The sequence below is a fragment of the Arachis hypogaea genome, chromosome 8 (genome assembly GCF_003086295.3).
Source record: "Arachis hypogaea cultivar Tifrunner chromosome 8, arahy.Tifrunner.gnm2.J5K5, whole genome shotgun sequence".
Lineage (NCBI taxonomy): Eukaryota > Viridiplantae > Streptophyta > Magnoliopsida > Fabales > Fabaceae > Arachis > Arachis hypogaea.
The window spans coordinates 8,543,727-8,563,213 of NC_092043.1; the positions used below are offsets into that span (position 1 = coordinate 8,543,727).

The 19,487-nt window shown below is 32.1% G+C and overlaps 2 long non-coding RNA genes across 2 annotated transcripts; one reads left to right on the top strand and one right to left on the bottom strand.

The window, feature by feature from the left end:
* Positions 1–5,175: 5,175 nt before the first annotated feature.
* Positions 5,176–12,060, top strand: LOC112705953 (uncharacterized). Its single transcript, XR_011864516.1, has 7 exons — positions 5,176–5,273; positions 5,359–5,612; positions 5,692–5,792; positions 6,317–6,381; positions 6,821–6,872; positions 9,631–9,709; positions 11,746–12,060. It is a non-coding gene; the product is annotated as an uncharacterized lncRNA (long non-coding RNA).
* Positions 6,985–8,579, bottom strand: LOC140174795 (uncharacterized). Its single transcript, XR_011864517.1, has 3 exons — positions 8,448–8,579; positions 8,269–8,329; positions 6,985–7,327 (listed from the first exon to the last, which is right to left on the bottom strand). It is a non-coding gene; the product is annotated as an uncharacterized lncRNA (long non-coding RNA).
* Positions 12,061–19,487: the final 7,427 nt, after the last annotated feature.

Below are 19,487 nucleotides of genomic sequence, written 5' to 3' on the forward strand. Positions count from 1 at the left end.
GCTATTCTAAAATAATATGAAATAGAAATAATAAGCATTTTATTAATTTTACTCTATTATAAATATTTTATTTTGGTTTTATATTAAAATAATAATTATTTTCAAATTTTAATAATTTATTAATAAATTTTATCTATTATACTATTATATACTACAAGTATTTATTAAAAAATAATATTAATAGATATTATATAATTATGAGAAAAAAGTTAATTTATAATTATTATTAAATAAAAATATAATTAATTTAAAAATAAATGAGTTTATAACTAAAATTAAAATAAATTAAATAAAAGTAAATATATTTGATAAAAGATATCTGTATATATAATAATTTGTAAACATGTTAATTAGAATTGTAATAACCTGCTGGTTGTGACTTGATCTTTTTAAATTGAGGACAGGATTCGAACCCAGCTCACCCACTTATTTTATAAAAATGTGGTAAATGTGGTAGAAAGTAATAGTATTACGAGAAAATTCATTTTTTTAACTTCTCTATAAGCTCCTAAATAACTTCTTAAAAGGTCGCAGTTTGGTTTTGAAAATTGCACCAAATATCTATACTACTACTTTTCATAAGTCAAAAACTCAAAAAAATTACTTTAAAAATTTTCAAACGGACTCTTAATTATATATAACATGTTAAGAATCTATTTTAATAGTATTTAATAGTATAATAGTCGAAAATTTTAATTTTTAATATATTAACAAATTATTTTTAATAATTTTAATAACTTATTTTTATAACATTTTTATTGTTATTATTGTCGTTGTTTTTTTCTTATAACTACTATTTTGATAGCCAAGATAATTTACTCAAAATTTCGAACTTTTATCCCGGTAAATAATCGATCCTGATACTTAGCTAGAAGAAAAAAAATTATTCACATATTAAATGTTCTTAACATCGGTATAAAATTACGATTATTATTTATTAATTATATATTTAAATTATTTTTAATTAACAAAATAAATAAAATAATATTTAATTATTAAAAGAGATTGATATTAAAATAATATTTGTCAAATTTACATATTTAAGTAGATTCGTAAATTTGTACAGTTTACGTATTTATTATATATTTTAAAATAAAAGAATATATATCATACATAATATATGTTTACTCAAATGTAAACAATTAAATCAACAATAACAAAGAAGAATGCTTCAGAATTTTAATATTATTGGGCAGTCTGAAGAATAAAATAATGAAAATGCTGATACTAAGAAACTTAAACATTACTCTTATCTTTTTTTATAGGTTGTTTCATAACTTTTTACTTATGAAAATTTCCTATTTTGTCATTGTTTGAGGTCTAGCATGAACCTAAAAAATTATTTTTATTAAATGAAATTTGATTAAAAAAAACATAAAAAAAACAATCAAATCAATAGCTTTAATCTCAAAGCACATATAATAAACTAAAATAGCAGGACAAATTATAATAAATAACAGATCAAATAATCCTTTATAATTATACAATAAGTACAACATAAAAATAGAAAGAACATTCATAATTATGCAATAAATACAACATAAAAATAGAAGTAACATTAGCAACAGATGACCTTATGCGAAACCAATATTCTCAAACATTTTATCCCTAGATCAACAAAATTAAATAATTCAATTACTAATATTAACAAGTAACAACCATGAATGATGAACCATATAATTTGAAGAAACTATTAACATTTAATACTAGGATAAATTAAAAAGATAAATAAAATATATTTTTTGTTCTTAGAATTTAATAAAAATTTTAATAATATTCTTAAATTTTATTTTGTTTTAATTTTGTCCTAAAAATTTTTTATTTGCATCAAATATAATTTTGACAGCTAATTTAAAAAAATTAGAACCAATTCAACAACAATTTCAAAAGAATAACTTTTAACATAAGCAAATTAGATGTAATTAACATGTATTATTGCTGGATTGGTCTTAAATTTTTTGAAAATTTAGCTTAGGGATATATTTAATGCACATAAAAAATTTTAAAGATAAAATTGAAACAAAATAAAACTTTTAAAGATATTTTTTGAAATCTTTAACAAATGTCAAGGACAAAAAATATACCTTAGCAAATTAAAAATTATAACGCTGATAAAAATCTAAATTTGCAATAGCCTAACCCGATAATGCTAAAAGTAGAGAATCAGAGACTCATAAAGGCAGAAACAAAGGCACAAACAGAAGAAATTAAAGGTAGGAGAAGCAAGCAAACATTGGAAAAGCTGCACAGCGAAGGACATATGTGTGAAGCAAAGCACATGCAGCTGAGAGGAAAAGACGTGCGCGCGCGCGCAGAGAGAGAGAGAGAGAGAGAGAGAGAGAGAGAGAGAGAGAGAGAAGGACATATGTGTGAAGCAAAGCACATGCAGCTGAGAGGAAAAGACGTGCGCGCGCGCGCAGAGAGAGAGAGAGAGAGAGAGAGAGAGAGAGAGAGAGAGAGAGAGAGAGAGAGAGAGAGAGAGAGAGAGAGAGAGAGATGTAAAATCCTGAAAATTGGTAAATTTTTATCCAATAAATTAATTAATATTTAAAAAAAAACTAGAAGATTAAATTTTATAGTTTAGAATTGAAAAAATAATTAAAATACGAATTTTGACACTAATTTTAAAGACTTTGGTCCAAAAACAGGTCAACGAGTCAAATCGGTTGAACCATGTCAAGGCCCATTATGTAAACGAGGCATTCAGCCTCATTCTTTTCACAAAATGGGTTTCACGCCGAGGAATAAGGAGAAAAGAAACGAAACCCTCTCCCAATAATTCAATTCCACGTAATTTTCAATTCGGAGTTCCGATTGACGAGCTGTCAGTGGCGACGTGTTCGTCTTAGAATTCTCTACAAAATCCACGATCAATTTGGGTTGAGTTATCTCATTGATAGTGTTGGGCTTTGTCCATTTCATCCATGGATAAGATTGAGTTCTTGTTGATTTAGAGTTCAATTGGGCGGTTTGGAACGAAATATGGGTGATTAAACTTGAGAAATTGATATTTGGAAGCTTGGAGTTTGTGAACGGAGAGGTTTTTAAGGTGTTCCGAGCTTAAGAAAGAATCGGCCAAGATGCAGGTCAGGAGGCACCATACAGAGCATTCTGGAGACCTTATGGAAGCGAAGAGCTATATTTTTGGGTTTAGCATTATGTTCTGATTGTATATATAGTTACATAGTTGTTCTTCGCTCCTGGTATTTTGTACTTTGTCCCTCCTAGAGGTTGACTTGAAGAAACAGATGTTCATTTTACAGTTTGGGGTTGTCGAAAAGACCCAGATGGCATCTCGTGAACGTGAGTGACGTGATATAGTTGATTTTATGGCTGCTGTTTTGCGAGCTATTGCTAAATGAGATGGAACGGATAACCTAGGAATGATGACAAAGGCAGCAATGGATTAGGTGGTGGAGACAACCAAGTATTAGAACTCGTGCAGCTAAACAAATGGTCAATGGCGTTTAGTTAGAAAGGTATAGAGATTCAAGGAGGTTCTAAAAGCAAGTGAAGGATTAAGTTCTTAGTGGTTGATAATCAGAGTGATGCTGCGAAAGCACGGTGATTTTGATGGTTCTAGAATTGCAGTGACGTGAGTAAGGAGTTTTGGGATATGAGTTTGTTTCGGGGATTAAAGTAGGATCGAAGAATGAAAAGTGTGAGTGTGTGATTTAGGGTATAACAGGTCGAATTAGACTAAAAATTGAGAAATTATTTAGTGTTTGAGATGTCAAGAAGGATTTGAGGCTTAATTTGATTTAGATGGCACCCTTGAAGAATAAGAAAATTTGTAATCGCTGAGAAAGAGTTAGATGAAGCTAAGAGTGAAACAAACGGGTATAGCTTAGGCTTGAATTTGGTTAAGTTTATAATCTTCTACCTGAGAATGAAAAATGTGAATTAATGTCTGAATTAATGTGGGAGAATGGTAGAAATTGGGTGTGAGGTTGGTTGGTATTGAGAGAGCGTATATGAAGATTTGAGAGCAATTTGGAGGGCAAAATTTTTAATTTGGTGGGTAGGATGTAAAACCCTGAAAATTAGTAAATGCTTAACTAATAAATTAATTATTATTTAAAGAAATTAGAAGATTAAATTTTATAATTTAGAATAGAAGAAATAATTAAAATATGAATTTTGACACTAAATTTAAAGATTTTGGCCAAAAAATGAGCTAATGGGTCAAACCGATTGAACCGGACTTGAACCGAGGCCAAGGCCCATTATATAAACGAGGCATTTAGCCTGCTTCCTTTCATAAAATGGGTTTCACATTGAGGAAGAAGGAGAAAAGAAACAAAACCCTCCTCCAAAAATTTAATACCACATAACTTTTAATCCGGAGTTTCGATTGACGAGTTTCAGTGGCCACGTGTTTGTCTCAAAATTCTCTACAAAATTCACGGAACAATTTGGGTTGAGTTAGCTCATTGATAGTATTGGGCTTTGTCCATTTCATCCATGGGTAAGATTGTATTCTTGTTGATTTGGAGTTCAATTGGGCGGTTTGGAACGAAATTCGGGTAACTAAGCTTGAGGAATTGATGTTTGGAAGCTTGGAACTTGTGAAAGGAGAGGTTTTTGAGGTGTTTCGAGTTTAGGGTGGAATCAGCCAAGATGCAGGTCGGGAGGCACCGCACAGAGCATTCTGGAGACCTTCTGGAAGCAAAGAGCTACATTTTTGGGTTTAACATTATACTCTAATTGTATATATATTTACATAGTTGTTCTTCGCTCCTTGTATCTTGTACTTTGTACCTCCTAGAGTCTGACTTGGAGAAACAGGTATTCATTTTACAATTTGGGGTTGTATTTTGGGTTATGTATATATATAAGCATAGTCTGACCGGCCTTAATTTCGTAGGTCGAGTCGGAGCTTGTTATCAATATTTTAGAATTCTGATCCATATATATATATATATATATATATATATATATATATATATTTTAAACATTCCTTTCGAAATTTGCTTATCCATCTATGTGTAATTTCCGTGAATGATGTGTTTTCTATTTCGTTTTTTATTAACTTCTCTTTTAAGGATCCTAGTTACAACTTCCTTCAATTATATTACATTAGTACTTTTATTTTTTAAAGGTCGTAGCACCTCGGCACCTCTAATTTACGCCCTAGGTGTAAAACTTTGCGTAGTAGGGTATTACAAACAACAACAGTATGGTGGTGAATATCAGACAACAGAAATATTGAGAGCATGTGATTTGTGACAAATGAGAGTGAGAATCTACGCATAGGGTGATAGAGGAGAGGAGTGAGTGTTTTGGACAAACTTTGGTAGAAAATAATGCTATTTTGTCTTTTTTTGTGCTAAATGACATCTTTTTTGCCAAAACTAGGTCATTCATGCTCTCTCTCCTCCGCTGGAACTCGATCTCTCTCATCTTTCTCGACATCGCACTCAAGCTCCTCTTTCATCTCTGGTCTTGTAATCAAGGTCGTCGCACTCAATGTCCAATTTTCTTTGGGAAAAATAGGTGTAAAAGATTTGAAAATTGCATTGCAAAACTATAAATCAGTTTTTGCTGATGCTCTTGGACAAGCAATTTGGTCTGTGGCTAAAAATTATCGATTTGAGCCTGCCTTAGTGGAGGTATTTGCTTCTTGATTCTTGAATGCTTCTCATCTTAAATTATGAATCTAGCTTTTCAGTCACGTAAATTTTTTGGCAGGGCAAGAAACTAGTTGCTGAAATCGGGGCAATGATGAGTGTTCAAGTTATTATTGAAGGATCAATGAACAGTTCAAACCCCTACTTTGCAAGCTCTTGGAGGCGTGATTTCACTATATGTGCTTTGTGATTAAGTTGCTTAAATTCGAAATTTTGTTTGTCACATAACTCTAATGCCTTGAATCACTTCAATAAGCTCTGTTACTTGGCAAGAAATAAAGGAACTGAAGAATATATGATATCTTAAAGTTAAACAAGTATAGTAGCGATATGGTTGAGATTCTGTTCTCACATATGAAATGCAAATGGACAGTGTAAATTTTGGTGATTTGAAATAACTTCATGCTATCAACACAACAGTTTGTTCATCTTTTATCCTACTAAACTTCTATATATGCAGTCATCTTTTTATTCTTTCTGAGAGGGAGGTGTCATTCTTTGGAGATGAAATATACTTTGTTTTAAATTAAGGTTTCTTTTATAGTGTATTCTTTCTCTCTTTTTTTGCCAAAAATTTAATTTATTCAGTTAGAAATCAAGGTAACAAAGTAACTCCATTAAAGTCAAAACTTATTTATTTGATATCTAATTAACATGTCACCCAATTGATTATTTCTAATTCATAGGTCTCTAAAACTGTACCTGTAGAAGTGTCCGACCTGTGAAGATCATATTTCTTTTTCACTTGAAGGTATATATTACTTTTATCGCATATTGGATTCCTTCCCTTTACAAATTGATGTAATTCTTAGGATACATGTGATTATTGTTTTATGCTCACTAAGAACTTGTATGGATATGTCCCTTTTTAAAGTTGGTGGAAAGTAGATGCACAAGCTGAATTTGCCTCTTTAATTGCAAAGATAATTTATAACAATGAAATTATTAAAGGATTGGTTGTCATAGTTAAATTTATAGTTTACCTCTTAGGTCCTAGATATCTTAGTATGCTATGTCTTATGTTGCTCAAATTCATCTGTTGTATGAACCGTTTATATATGTATCTTTCCATATATCTCATTATCTATTTTCTTAAAGGTGTGGTTTGTTTGATGATTCCATCAATATCATTATTTATTTAGTTGTTAATCCAACACTTTGTTCATGTAAAATTAATTGAATGCTTCTAGGTTTGGGTAAAGTTGTGACAGAGACGCCAGTTCATTCCCCAGAACAAGCTAGGTAACTTAATTGATAATTTTTTTATAATAAATCAGTTGTTCATTCCTTCTTTGAATTGTCCTGTTATATTTAGCTCTTTCTAGTTTGTGATTAGTGCAACAATTGTCAGTGATTTGACTTTTAGATTGGATAGTACCTGATTTTGTTACAAAGTAGAAATTTGCTTTGATTCACACTTTTACTGTATCAACTGGTCTTTTCACTCACATACAGCTCATAACAAGCATGCCAGTAGCATTTTTGATAGTATACGTAATCTGTAGCTAATTAAAATGCAGATTTTGATTATTTGAAAAGTCTTTTCTTGAACAAATTTTATAAAAATATATTCCTGTTATCTCCATCTAGGCTTAAAAGTTCTGGCCTCTTCTTGTAATACATCTCTGTGCATTGCGCGAATGAATCTGCATCTTGTTCAATTAATTTGAGCATTGCCTGTGTATTCTTATTCAGTTCTGCCATTAAAGAAAACAAACACATCAATTCATTTTCTTTCCTTTTACCTCTCAAAATTAAAAAGCATAGACACCATACATAACAAACTGAAAAGTGAATTCTAGAAGAAAAATGAGAATATTAACTTGAAAAGTAACAATCATGAGATATTTAACTTTCTTTTATTAGATACAAACGCATAGGTTGCCATTTTAATATTTAAGTCATCCAAATCCATGTATGCAGGAGGCTTAAATAAAATCGGAATCCACTGCAAAATAAAAAAAAATTGGTGAGATTACTAAGTTATGTAACCTTAGATGATTGACGCGAATGCTTGTGATATGAGGACTTACAGATGGCCATTAAATTCTCCATTTATTGTACTCAATTTTTTTCTGGTTTAGGGTAGGCATGCTAATAGAATATCTACTTGGTGTACTCTTTTTTAAGAGTACCTTTTGCTCCTCAGTTAGAGATTTGTGTGAGATTCCTTTTGTAGTTTTTTTATTTTTTGAAAATTTGTTTTTAATGGAGGCAGTATTCACACCAACCATATTTTCAGAAAATGTGAATTCCAGACAATTCTTCTCTTGACCATAGATATCTTTTTATCGCATACACTTGTTTGCTTTTATGCTTTCTTATTTGTACCAGAGTCAAACTGATGATGTTGCGGAGACTTTAGCAGTTTAAGAATTTCATCTGTATCTCTTGGATTAGTATATTGAAAAGGATATAAGAGAGTAGGAGGCTGAAAATTTGTGACAGTTGGACCTATAATAAATGATTGTGGAAATATGTTGTATAGTGATGGATGCATGATTGTCAGAGATTGGTTAGAATATACTACAGCAGTATAAAAATCGTGGTGCATAGAATAAAAAAATTAAGGTATGTGAGGTATATGGTTGAAGTACAGATAATGTAAGAGTTGGTTATCAATAACATTAATACTAACCTCTCTTGTGTCTCTTCTGTTCTCGCTAAGTTGAGGTGATCCGGATCATTCACGTTATGTACTATATTTTCAATTAAAAATCTACCATTATGAAAATCTAAGAAATCATGAATCACTATGTCTAGATACAAACCAAGATGGTATTAAATATTAACTATTAAGAAGAGTAGTGAACTAACCATTGAGTGTGGATTGCAGCCATTGAGATCTTCTAATGATGGTGTGTGTGTCAAGCCTCCACCATTGTGAACCTTGATTCTTCATAATTTCACTCATATTATCCTTTGATAATCTCTCCTTAGATATCACCTACACAAAGAGCTTGTGTACATTAGAAAAACCACAGAATAAGAACAAAAATGAATTTTTAAGTTTGAATTTCCCAAACTAACTAAAAATTACATTAAAAACAATCAATGCAAGAGATAGTAACAACTTATGTTATCCTGTTATTTGAACATCACATAAGGACAACATGTCAAAAAGCCTCTTATTTAATTCTATGTGATATTCGGATCATGCATATCTTAGTAGTCTCTGTCTCATATATATACATATAATTTAATTTTCAGGATAGAACCAATTTACATAAATAACCAATTATGTATAGTCACATTAATAAAAATAATTAATTTTTAAATTGACTGCCAAGACTTAATCTAAAAAACGTATTTAAATGCATAAATCTAATTAGATCATGGCATAGATTGTGAATACTACTCTAGCTGAAAAAATCAAACTGTATATATAAGAATAATAATTTAGCTAAAAAAATTGTGAATACCACTTTTAAGTTTTAATGCATAAATTAAAAGATAAAAGGGGTCGATATCTATTAATCTATGTATCTCAGATTAATCCAAAAATAAATTGAAGAAAAAATACACGTCTTAAGTCTTCTATTTTTCAAAAATATGATTTTGAATTCACATTCTCGAGCTAAAATAAAAGCTAACATATCAAGATGATCAAAAGAAACAAAAGGAAAAACTGAAAAATTTCGAAACCCCACAATTCTTTTATCAAAACTTCGTTTATTTGATGCTACCCCAGATGAGGAAACCGTAAGAAATGGACATTAAAATGACGACGAAGAAGAAAAGACTCAAATTTTGGAATGCCTATAATGCAAAAAATAACACAATAGAGAAAGAGTGAAGAAGCAAGCATCTGGTTCAACTCAGCTCGCTAACTGTGACTCGTTTGACTTAGCATGTTTTAATTAGTGATGACATATTACAAGAGGGTTAATAATAATATTATCGTTCTTTGGCAATAAAGGTCATTTGAATTGGGAGTTTGGCACAACCCAATATTTTTCATTGATGCTAATTTGTTTTTCTTTTTCAATGTTCATCTCAGGTGCAAGATTTACACCTTATTATTATTGACTATTTCTTTTGAGTGGAGCAGTGATACACACCCGCTTTCTTATCAGCAGGTTAGTATTATGTACATTAAAATGGCACATTCATGGATATTCTGATATGTTGGAAACCATGCGAGTAGATTGTTAATTATTTTTTTATTATGCATATATATATCAATTTTATAGATAAAAATGATATTCCTAACTATATAAGTCATATCATTTTTATTTGAATCCGTTGTATTCTTATTTTCAAAAGAAAGACCATATAAAGTTAATAAGTCAGAGAATTTTTTCCCTAACTCATGGTTGTCATATAAATAACACTCTTATGCATTAATAGCTCTTAGGTTTTATAGAATTTGATTGACCAATAATTTTAATCCTAAAAAATTAAATTTATTTTGCTTATTCCATTCTCCTAGCATTTATTTAGTAGCTAACATGTTAAAATTTTAAGTTCAGTCACGGAGAATGATGGCAAAGAGTCGTATAAGGATGGTGATCAATCTGAGGATTTAAATGTTAAGTATGAGTGCAGTTGTGATGAAAGTGATGATATGGTGGATGTAACTGTAGATAAAGCAGAGGTAGATCTAATTAATGTTGATGGTTTTGAAAAGTTGATAACTGAGTTGACCATCGAAGACATATGGAGATTGGTGTTTGATACGAAATCTCAAGTTTGTGAATTTTATGCCAAATATGCCAAGTGCTATGGATTTGTGTCCCAAAAATACTTGAAGATGGTGGATGTTAATGGCAACATTAATACAAGACAATTGGTTTGCAATAAAGTAGGAGAAAGACATTGGAAGCACCTTAAAAGGGACAATCGGCAAAGGGAGCATAGGATAATTACTCGTGTCAACTGCAAGGCTAGGATTCGTTTCATTCATCACTATAGAACGGGTAAGTGAAAAGTCAGTGTCTTTGAGAGTTGACATAATCATCCACTGTGTCCACCTAGGTACAGACATCTTATTGCCGCGAATCGTGGGCTTAATGACGCCGATAAAACACAAGCAGACAGCTTGCGAGCATGTGGTGTTAAAACTTGCCACATAATGGGTTACATGGTTTCCTAAAAAGGTGGATACGATAAAGTGGGTTTTACTTGCAAAGACCTACATAACCACATTAGTAAGACTAGGCGTGGCAAAGTGAAAGACGGTGATGCATTTGCTGCGTTGGCCTATCTGTTGTCCAAGATAGACAGTGACCCGTTATTTCTAGGAAAGTTCACCTTAAAAGATGGTAGATTGGATAATTTGATGTGGGCTGATGGAGCAAGCATTGTTGATTACAAATATTTTGGTGATGTACTCGCTTTTGACACCACTTACAAGAAAAATATCTACAACAAGCCCTTAGTTATATTTTCAGGGACCAACCACCATGGCTAAACAATTATCTTTGGATGCGTGTTGCTTTCGGGTAAAAAATCTGAAACTTTCAAGTTTGCACTGAAGGAATTTTTGGAAATCATGTCGGGCAAACTACTCGGAGGTGTTGTGACAGACGGGGACCGCGCTATGAGAGAGGCCATCTTAGAAGTATTTCCTGGAATATCCCACTGCCTTTGTGCATGGCATCTTCATCGTAATGCAGTACAAAATATAAAAACAAGCATTTTTGGGACGACTTTAATATATTATTGTATGGACAGTTTGCTACAGAAATATTTAAACAGAGATAGAACGAGATCTTATCGAAATATGGACTTGGTGAGAATGAATGGGTCCAGGGCATTTATAATGACAAAATGAAGTGGTTACCGCATATTGTATCAAAATATATTGATTTAAATGAAATTAGGAAAGTAGATTGCTAAAGTTTTGGTCCCACATGCATCTACCTAAATGAAAAGTTATTTAAATTGAAAACCATCCTCACCATGATTTATTGAAGTAATAGTATGGAGTATAAAGTGAAAAAGTTTATTAGCCTATGTTATTATTTCATGATTGTTACTTTTCAAGTTAATATTCTCATTTTTCTTTTAGAATCCAATTTTCAGTTTGCTATGTATGGTGTTTATGTTTTTTAATTTTGAGAGGTAAAAGGAAAGAAAATGAAATTGATGTGTTTGTTTTCTTTAATGGCAGAACTGAATAAGAAGACACAGGCAATGCTCAAATTAATTGAACAAGATACAGATTCATCCGCGCAATGCGCAGAGATGTATTACAAGAAGAGGCTAGAGCTTTTAAGCCTAGATGGAGGCAACAGGAATATATTTTTGTAAAACTTGTTCAAGAAAAGACTTCCCAAATAATCAAAATCTGCATTTTAATTAGCTACAGATTACGTATACTATGACAAATGCTACTGGCATGCTTGTTATGAGATGTATGTGAGTGAAAAGACTAGTTGATACAGTAAAAATGTGAATCGAAGCAAATTTCTACTTTGTAACAAAATCAGGTACTATCCAACTTAAAAGTCAAATCAATGACAATTGTTGCACCAATCACAAACTAGAAAGACCTAAATATATCAGGACAATTCAAAGAAGGAATGAACAACTGATCTATTATAAAAAATTATCAATTAAGTTACCTAACTTGTTATAGAGAATGAACTGGCGTCTCTGTCCCCACTTTACCCAAACCTAGAAGCATTCAATTTATTTTACATAAACAAAGTGTTGGATTAATAACTAAATAAACAATGATATTGATGGAATCATCAAAGAAACAACACCTTTAAGAAAATAGATAATAATATGAATGATTCATGCAACAGATGAATTTGAGCAGCATAAGACATAGTATACTAGAATATCTAGGACCTAACACTACAAGAAAAAAGGCCTATGGCCACGCTTTTTTTTGCTACGCTTTAAAAGCGTGGCCAAAAGTAGGCTATGGCCACGCTTATGTGTGGGTGGCGTTTGAATAGAGATTTTGCCACGCTTTTTTTTGCTACGCTTTAAAAGCGTGCCGAAATCTCTCTATGGCCACGCTTTTATGAGGGTGGCAGTTGATGTGAGATTTAACCACTTTTTTTCTGCCACGCTTATAAAGCGTAGCCATAGAGAGATTTTGGCATGCTTTAAAAGCGTGGCAAAAGGAATTTGTTATTGTGGCGTTTTAGAAGCGTAGCCGTTTCCTACAAGCCTTTTGGCACGCTTCAAAAGCGTGGCCAAAAGGTTCCCTCAGAAAAAAAAAATTAAAGAAGCTCGAATTAACAAAAACGCTCCAGATAGCTAGAGATAGATCAATTCTTCGTGATTCTAACACTAAGAGAAAAAAAGCTAACTCCTTCTGCCCTAACTCCTCCTTCGAAAGCCCCAATGGCAACCACCAATCTCCTCCTTCTTTGTGCCTCACCGCTTCCCCCTCCGAAATCACCAACCACCAATTTTTTCGCCTTAACCCTTCTTCAAAAGCCCTAACCCCTGCCCTCACCGCGACAACAACACTCCAACGAAGAACAACGAAGCCCTCCCTTCCGCGCTGCCGCTCGCTTCCTGCTTCTTCGCTTCCGTGAAGAACGACGAAGCCCTCCCTTCCGCGCTGCCGCTCGCTTTCTGGTTCTTCGCCTCCCTGATTTAAAATTAGTAGTCATCTTTTAAATTTTAAAATTATCTATGATTTTGTAAGGTTTATAAAAAAAGTAGTGCCAATAGGTACTGAACTATTTTACAGCCACGGTTTAAAAGGATGGCCATATTGTACAACAGCAATCAATAGCCACGCTTTATAAGCGTCGCTGTAATTTAGTTCAGAACCTATTGGCACGCTTATAAAGCGTACCCATATCTCTACTTGTTCCCACGCTTTGGAAGCGTGGCGATATACGTTGCACTGCGCATGAACAGCCACGCTTTAAAAGCGTAGCTGTATCTCACACCTATTGGCACGCTTATAAAGCGTAGCCATATGTCTTGCTATTGGCACGCTTTAAAAGCGTAGCTGTATCTCACACCTATTGGCACGCTTTTAAATCGTAGCCATATGTCTTGCTATTGGCACGCTTTTAAAGTGTAGCTATATGGCATGCTATTGGCACTCTTTAAAAGCGTAGCCATATCTTGCTATTGGCACACTTTAAAAGCGTAGCAATAGTTCACACATATGGCCACGCTTTTAAAGCGTGGCGATCTTTAAAAGCGTGGCAAGAAAAAAAGCGTGCCAATAGGTCACAAAAAGCGTGGCGATAGAGCAACCGGCACCCTTGCAGTTGTGACCCTTTCAAAAGCGTGCCGGTAGCTCAAAAAACGTGGCGAAAAGCTATCGCCACGCTTTTAAGGACTTTTCGCTACGCTTTAAAAGCGTAACAAAAAGCTTGTTTTCTTGTAGTGTAAGAGGTAAACTATAATTTAACCATGACAATCAATCCTTTAATTTCATTGTTATAAATTATCTTTGTAATTAAAGAGGCAAATTCAGCCTGTGCATCTGCTTTCCACCAACTTTAAAAAGGGACATATCCATACAAGTTCTCAATGAGCATGAAACAATAATTACATGTATCCTAGGAATTACATCAATTTGTAAAGGAAAGGACTCCAGTATGCGATAAAATTAATAAAGTTACTTTGTTACCTTGATTTCTAATTGAATAAATTAAATTTTTGGCGAAAAAAGAGAGAAAGAATGCACTACAAAAGAAACCTTAATTTAAAAACAAAGTATATTTCATCTCCAAAAAATGGAACCTCTCTCTCTCAAAAAGAATAAACAGATGACTATATATATAGAAGTTTAGTAGGATAAAAGAGGAGCAAACTGTTGTGTTGATAACATGAAGTTATTTTAAATCATCAAAATTTACACTGTCTATTTGCATTTCATATATGAGAACAGAATCTCAACCATATCGCTACTATACTGGTTTAATTTCAAGATATCATATATTCTTCAGTTCCTTTATTTTTTGTCAAGTAACAGAGCTTATTGAAGTGATTCAAGACATCAGAGTTATGTGACAAACAAAATTCCAAATTTAAGCAACTTAATCACAATGCACATATAGTGAAATTGCGCCTCCAAAAGCTTGAAAAGTAAGGTTTTAAACTGTTCATTGATCCTTCAATGATAACTTGAACACTCATCATTGTCCCGATTTTAGCAACTAGTTTCTTGCACTGCCAAAAAATTCACGTGACTGGAAAGCTAGATTCAGAATTTAAGATGAGAAGCATTCAAGAATTAAGAAGCAAATATCTCCACTAAGACATGCTCAAATCGATAAATTTCAGCCACAGACCAAATTACTTGTCCAGGAACATCAGCAAAAACTGATTTGTAGTTATGCAATGCAGTTTCTAAATCTTTTACACATGTTTTTTCCAAAAAAAATTGGACATTTATGTAACTAGGGTTTTCAATCCTTAGTTAAGTAGGGTCTCGGATACGAGAAGAGGGGCGACGACCTTGATTACGAGACCGGAGACGAGAGAGAGCTTGAGTGCGACGCCGAGAAAGATGAGAGAGATCATGTTCCAGCGGGGGAGAGAGAGAATAGGAAGAGGAGAGAAGAACAGATTTAAGAGAGAATTTTTGAAACCCAGTTGAACAAACAATTTTGATTTTTTTTTGTTTTTCAGATATGTTTTTGTTTTGTTATTTAAATTATTTGAAAATATAAAATTAGGATTAGTTGAATTCTAAAATTTGATTGATTTAAAAGGATATTTTTGTCTAATCAAATAAAATAAGGATGTTTAAGATTTTTTATAAAATTACATAAAAAATTATTTTTTATTTTTATTTAATTAAACGGGTATTATAATAAAAGTGGTGATATAATATATATTTTTGAAAAAAAAATAAATGCTAATGTGGAAAATAAATTTCACATGGCTAATTATTATTTGTCCATATTTTAAACGTATCGGTTACGTATGAATTTATCAACGTACCGAATCAAACACCTTGAACTTTTATTTATATTAAACTAAATACTAAATACTTTTTTTAAAAAAAATTAAATCATACTTAATAATTTATTACTATTCCTTTTAAAAAAAAACTGGGACCGAGGCCTTCACTCGCCCCCCTTATGTTCGTCCCTATTGCCGACGAGTTATAGTTTAAACTTTAAATGACATAATTTTTTATACTCATTTAAAAATTGCGAATTCGAATTTCATCACTCTTAACTTAAAAAAATAGCACGCAAATTTATCCGAAAGTAAGTAAATAATAAACGTACACCTTTATTCAGAATTCAAAAAACCAAAGTCAATACAATAAAATCCTAACTAGCTACTACTATGTAATCCTTGTCTCGCTCGTGATGATCGGTGGTGCGTCTAGGTGTTGGTCGTGGTGGTAGTGGATCGTCAGCAAGTGATATTTGCCTTGTCACTCCTCCCATTCCTTCGTTAACTTAGTTCATTGTTGAACAAGGTAATCTACTCTCTAAGGTCTATAAGTCCACTAGCCATGATAGTAAAGTCCAAAAGAAAGAAAAAGAAAACTTTCGATGTTCACAAAGTATATATACGTACACACTACACACACATCCCATGGCTTTCAAAGAGAAGGTAAGCTCATTCTCACGTCCAATAAAAATGGACCATTGACAAAGCCGTAGATTTTTCATCTTAGACCATCATGCAACAATGTTCTCTTAAATCAATAGTTATAAGAATTCTTTCAATTATTTGCTTACAGCTAGTAGGTAACGTTGTTTTTTGACTTTCAAAAAGATCCTTCAACACGATATAAATAGTTAATAGAGGAGGTAAAAATTTTAAAGGGTAATTAGATAGAAAATCACATTACTTTTTGATAGAAAATTAAAATAAAAGATAGATACCTCCTTCTGAAATTGATGAATGATCAGGTATAATTGACTTAGAGTTCTTGGTGGATTGTTGACGGCGTCTTGTCGTAAGGCTTGGCCATTGAAACGTAGTTGTTGTAACCGAAAGGAGGAGAAAAAGTCACAGCAAGGTTGCCGTCGAGATTGCTGGTAATAGCTGGCATGGCAACGACCAGTGGGGATCGGAGAAGACAGGGTAGATTATAAACAATAAATAAATAAATACAAAAATTTTAAAACAATATACGAAAAAACACATATAAAAATAAAATTCCTTTTATAAAAATAAATTGATTTTAAGTTAGGGACTTTAGTCTTCTAAATTTTAAAATATATAAAACAGTCTCCAACATTTATTTTTGTTTCCCCAATTTGATTCAGAGTAACGCATAAAATTTTTCCTAAGAATTTACAATTATCAAAACAGTTTTTAAAATTACTTAAAAATTTTAAAACAATTATTTCGATTACAAGAATCAAATTGAAAGGAGATTGTATTATGTCACAAAAGAATAAACATTATGGATTGTTTTGTTTGTTTTAAAATTTAGGAGATTCAAATGTTTAATATTAAAAAATTTTAAATACATTTTAAAAAATTTATTAAACATAATTAAATTTAAAATTTTAAAATTTTAAAATTTTAAAATTTTAAAATAATTTTGAATTAATATTACAACATTTCAATTAAACATCTATAATTTGTAAGATATGTTAGTGTTCATAATACTAACATAAATAATAGAGTTTTATAAAAAAAAATTTAGAAACCAGTAAAAAGAAAAAAGAGTTTCAGACAAAGAAGAAGTGTCACGGAGGGTATTTTCCTCTTTTTTTTTCTCTCTTGTTTGTAAACTGGATTTTCTCCTTTTTTTTTAGAGTAATGTATTATAAATTTGGTTATCTACTAGTTTAGTTTAAAAAAAATTTAAAAAACCCAAGATCTTTTCTTCCTGGTATTTATCAATTTTTGTTCGTATTAGTGTTGTGTTTTTCATGTTTTTATTGGCCTAGCACAGCTCACATCATAAGATTCAATTTTTGGTGCTCAAATTTCTATTTTGTCCTCACAGTAATATTTGATGAGTTATCGCACCTTTATCATTCTCATTATTAATTAAGCAAGTTTCCTTTCATAATCTTTTGGCCAAGTGTCACATATTTATTGGTGGGTCAACAATTAGCCACCACTAGGTACCATTTCTTGTACCACCATAGACTTGGCCATAAAAAATATATAATTTATGAAAAATATTATTTGTACACTAAAATCAACCACTAAAATCAACTATCAATTTATTTATGTATAAATACATGTGTGGTTTAATTTATTTTCAATATATATTTATATTTTAGTATGTATTTTATACTGATTGCTGACTTTGGTTGTTAATTTTAGTGTACACGTAGCATAACCCGTAATTTATATTTATATTTATTAAAATTTTGCATACAAGAATTAATATAGTTTGTATTTATATTTTTTTAAAATTTATACATATAAATTAATAAAATTTATTTATTATTAAAAATAATTTAGTATCTATAACCATTAAATAATGGAAAAAAAATAAAAATTGTTGACCCTCTTTTTCCCTTTCTATTTGTGTTTGTTGTGAATGTTCTACATAGGATGATTAGATAGGCGGTGTGGAATGAACGCATTACTCCGTTATTGGTTGAAGGGATAACGTTGAGTTGTCACATTTGCAGTTTGCGGATAATACTATATTTTTTTGTCCTTCTAAAGAAGAGATGATCAGAAACTATAAGCGGTTGTTGCGCTGCTTTGAGATGATGTCAGGACTGAGTATCCATTTTGACAAGTTCAGCTTGATCCCGGTTAATTGTGAGCAAAGTGGGACACACAGATGTGTCAACTGTTGGGGTGTAAAGAGGCGTATTTACCTGTCAGATATCTTGGCATTTCTCTGGAAGCGAATCTGAGGTTGGTCAAGACATAAAAACCAGTGATTGATAAGGTGAAGGAAAAGCTAAGTCTATGGAAAGCAAGGTCTCTGAATAAAGTGGGTAAGCTGGTTCTCATTAAATCTGTTCTTTATAGCCTGCCTATTTACTATGTCAGCTTGTACAAAATGTCGAAGACAGTAGCAGACAAAATAATATCTTTACAGAGGCGCTTTTTGTGGAGTAAGGAGGACGAGATGCCTCTAGTGAAATGAGAAGTTGTATAGGCCCAAAAAGGCAGGAGGTTTGGGAGTTGGTGACGCGGTAATTCGGAATACAGCGCTCCTGTCTCCTGTTCAAGTGGTGGTGGAGATTTTCAAAAGAGAATTATCCACTTTGGAAGAAAATTGTATGTTCCTGTAATAATATGAATCCTTTTAAGATGATTTGTGTTCAGCTTGTACCTACAAGAGGGAGTCATTAAAAGGATATTTGTCAACTACAAATCAGGGAGGCACAAGTGAAAGAGAAGATGATCAGAGGCTTGGCTATGGAACTAGGGGATAACAGGATAATCCGCTTTTGGGAGGATAGCTGGTTACCTTGTGGTGTTCTGAAAGTTACTTTTCCAAGACTTTTTTCGGTCTCAAATCTTCAAGGATCTGTCATAAGGGATTGTGGGTTTTGGGATGGGTTAGAATGGATTTGGATTTTTCAGTGTTGATGTAACAACCACCCCTTCTAAAAACAAAAATTAAATTCAAAATTCGAAAGTCAGTTGGGAGCTGGGCTTAGAATTTTGAATTTATGGATAGGAATCTAGTAACCGCCTTCCGTTTGAATTTAAAATTATCCCAACCACCCTATCACCAAATGTATATAAATAGGGGTGCACCTATATGTAGAAAATCACTTCTCTCAAACACTAATTCTCTCCCTTCTCTCTCTACAAAAATATATTCTGTGTGCAAACACAAGGAACACAAGAGGCAAGCTCATAGGCAATAAGGAAGCGTTAGAAAAAGTGTAGGAAATTATGCCTTTCTTACTTATATTGGCATGTAGTATGCTCTAGTTTATTTTTCTTCCATCCATGCATGATTTCTATCTTTTCATGTGGTACATGGCATTAATAACTTGTTCTCATCCCTTATCCATATTG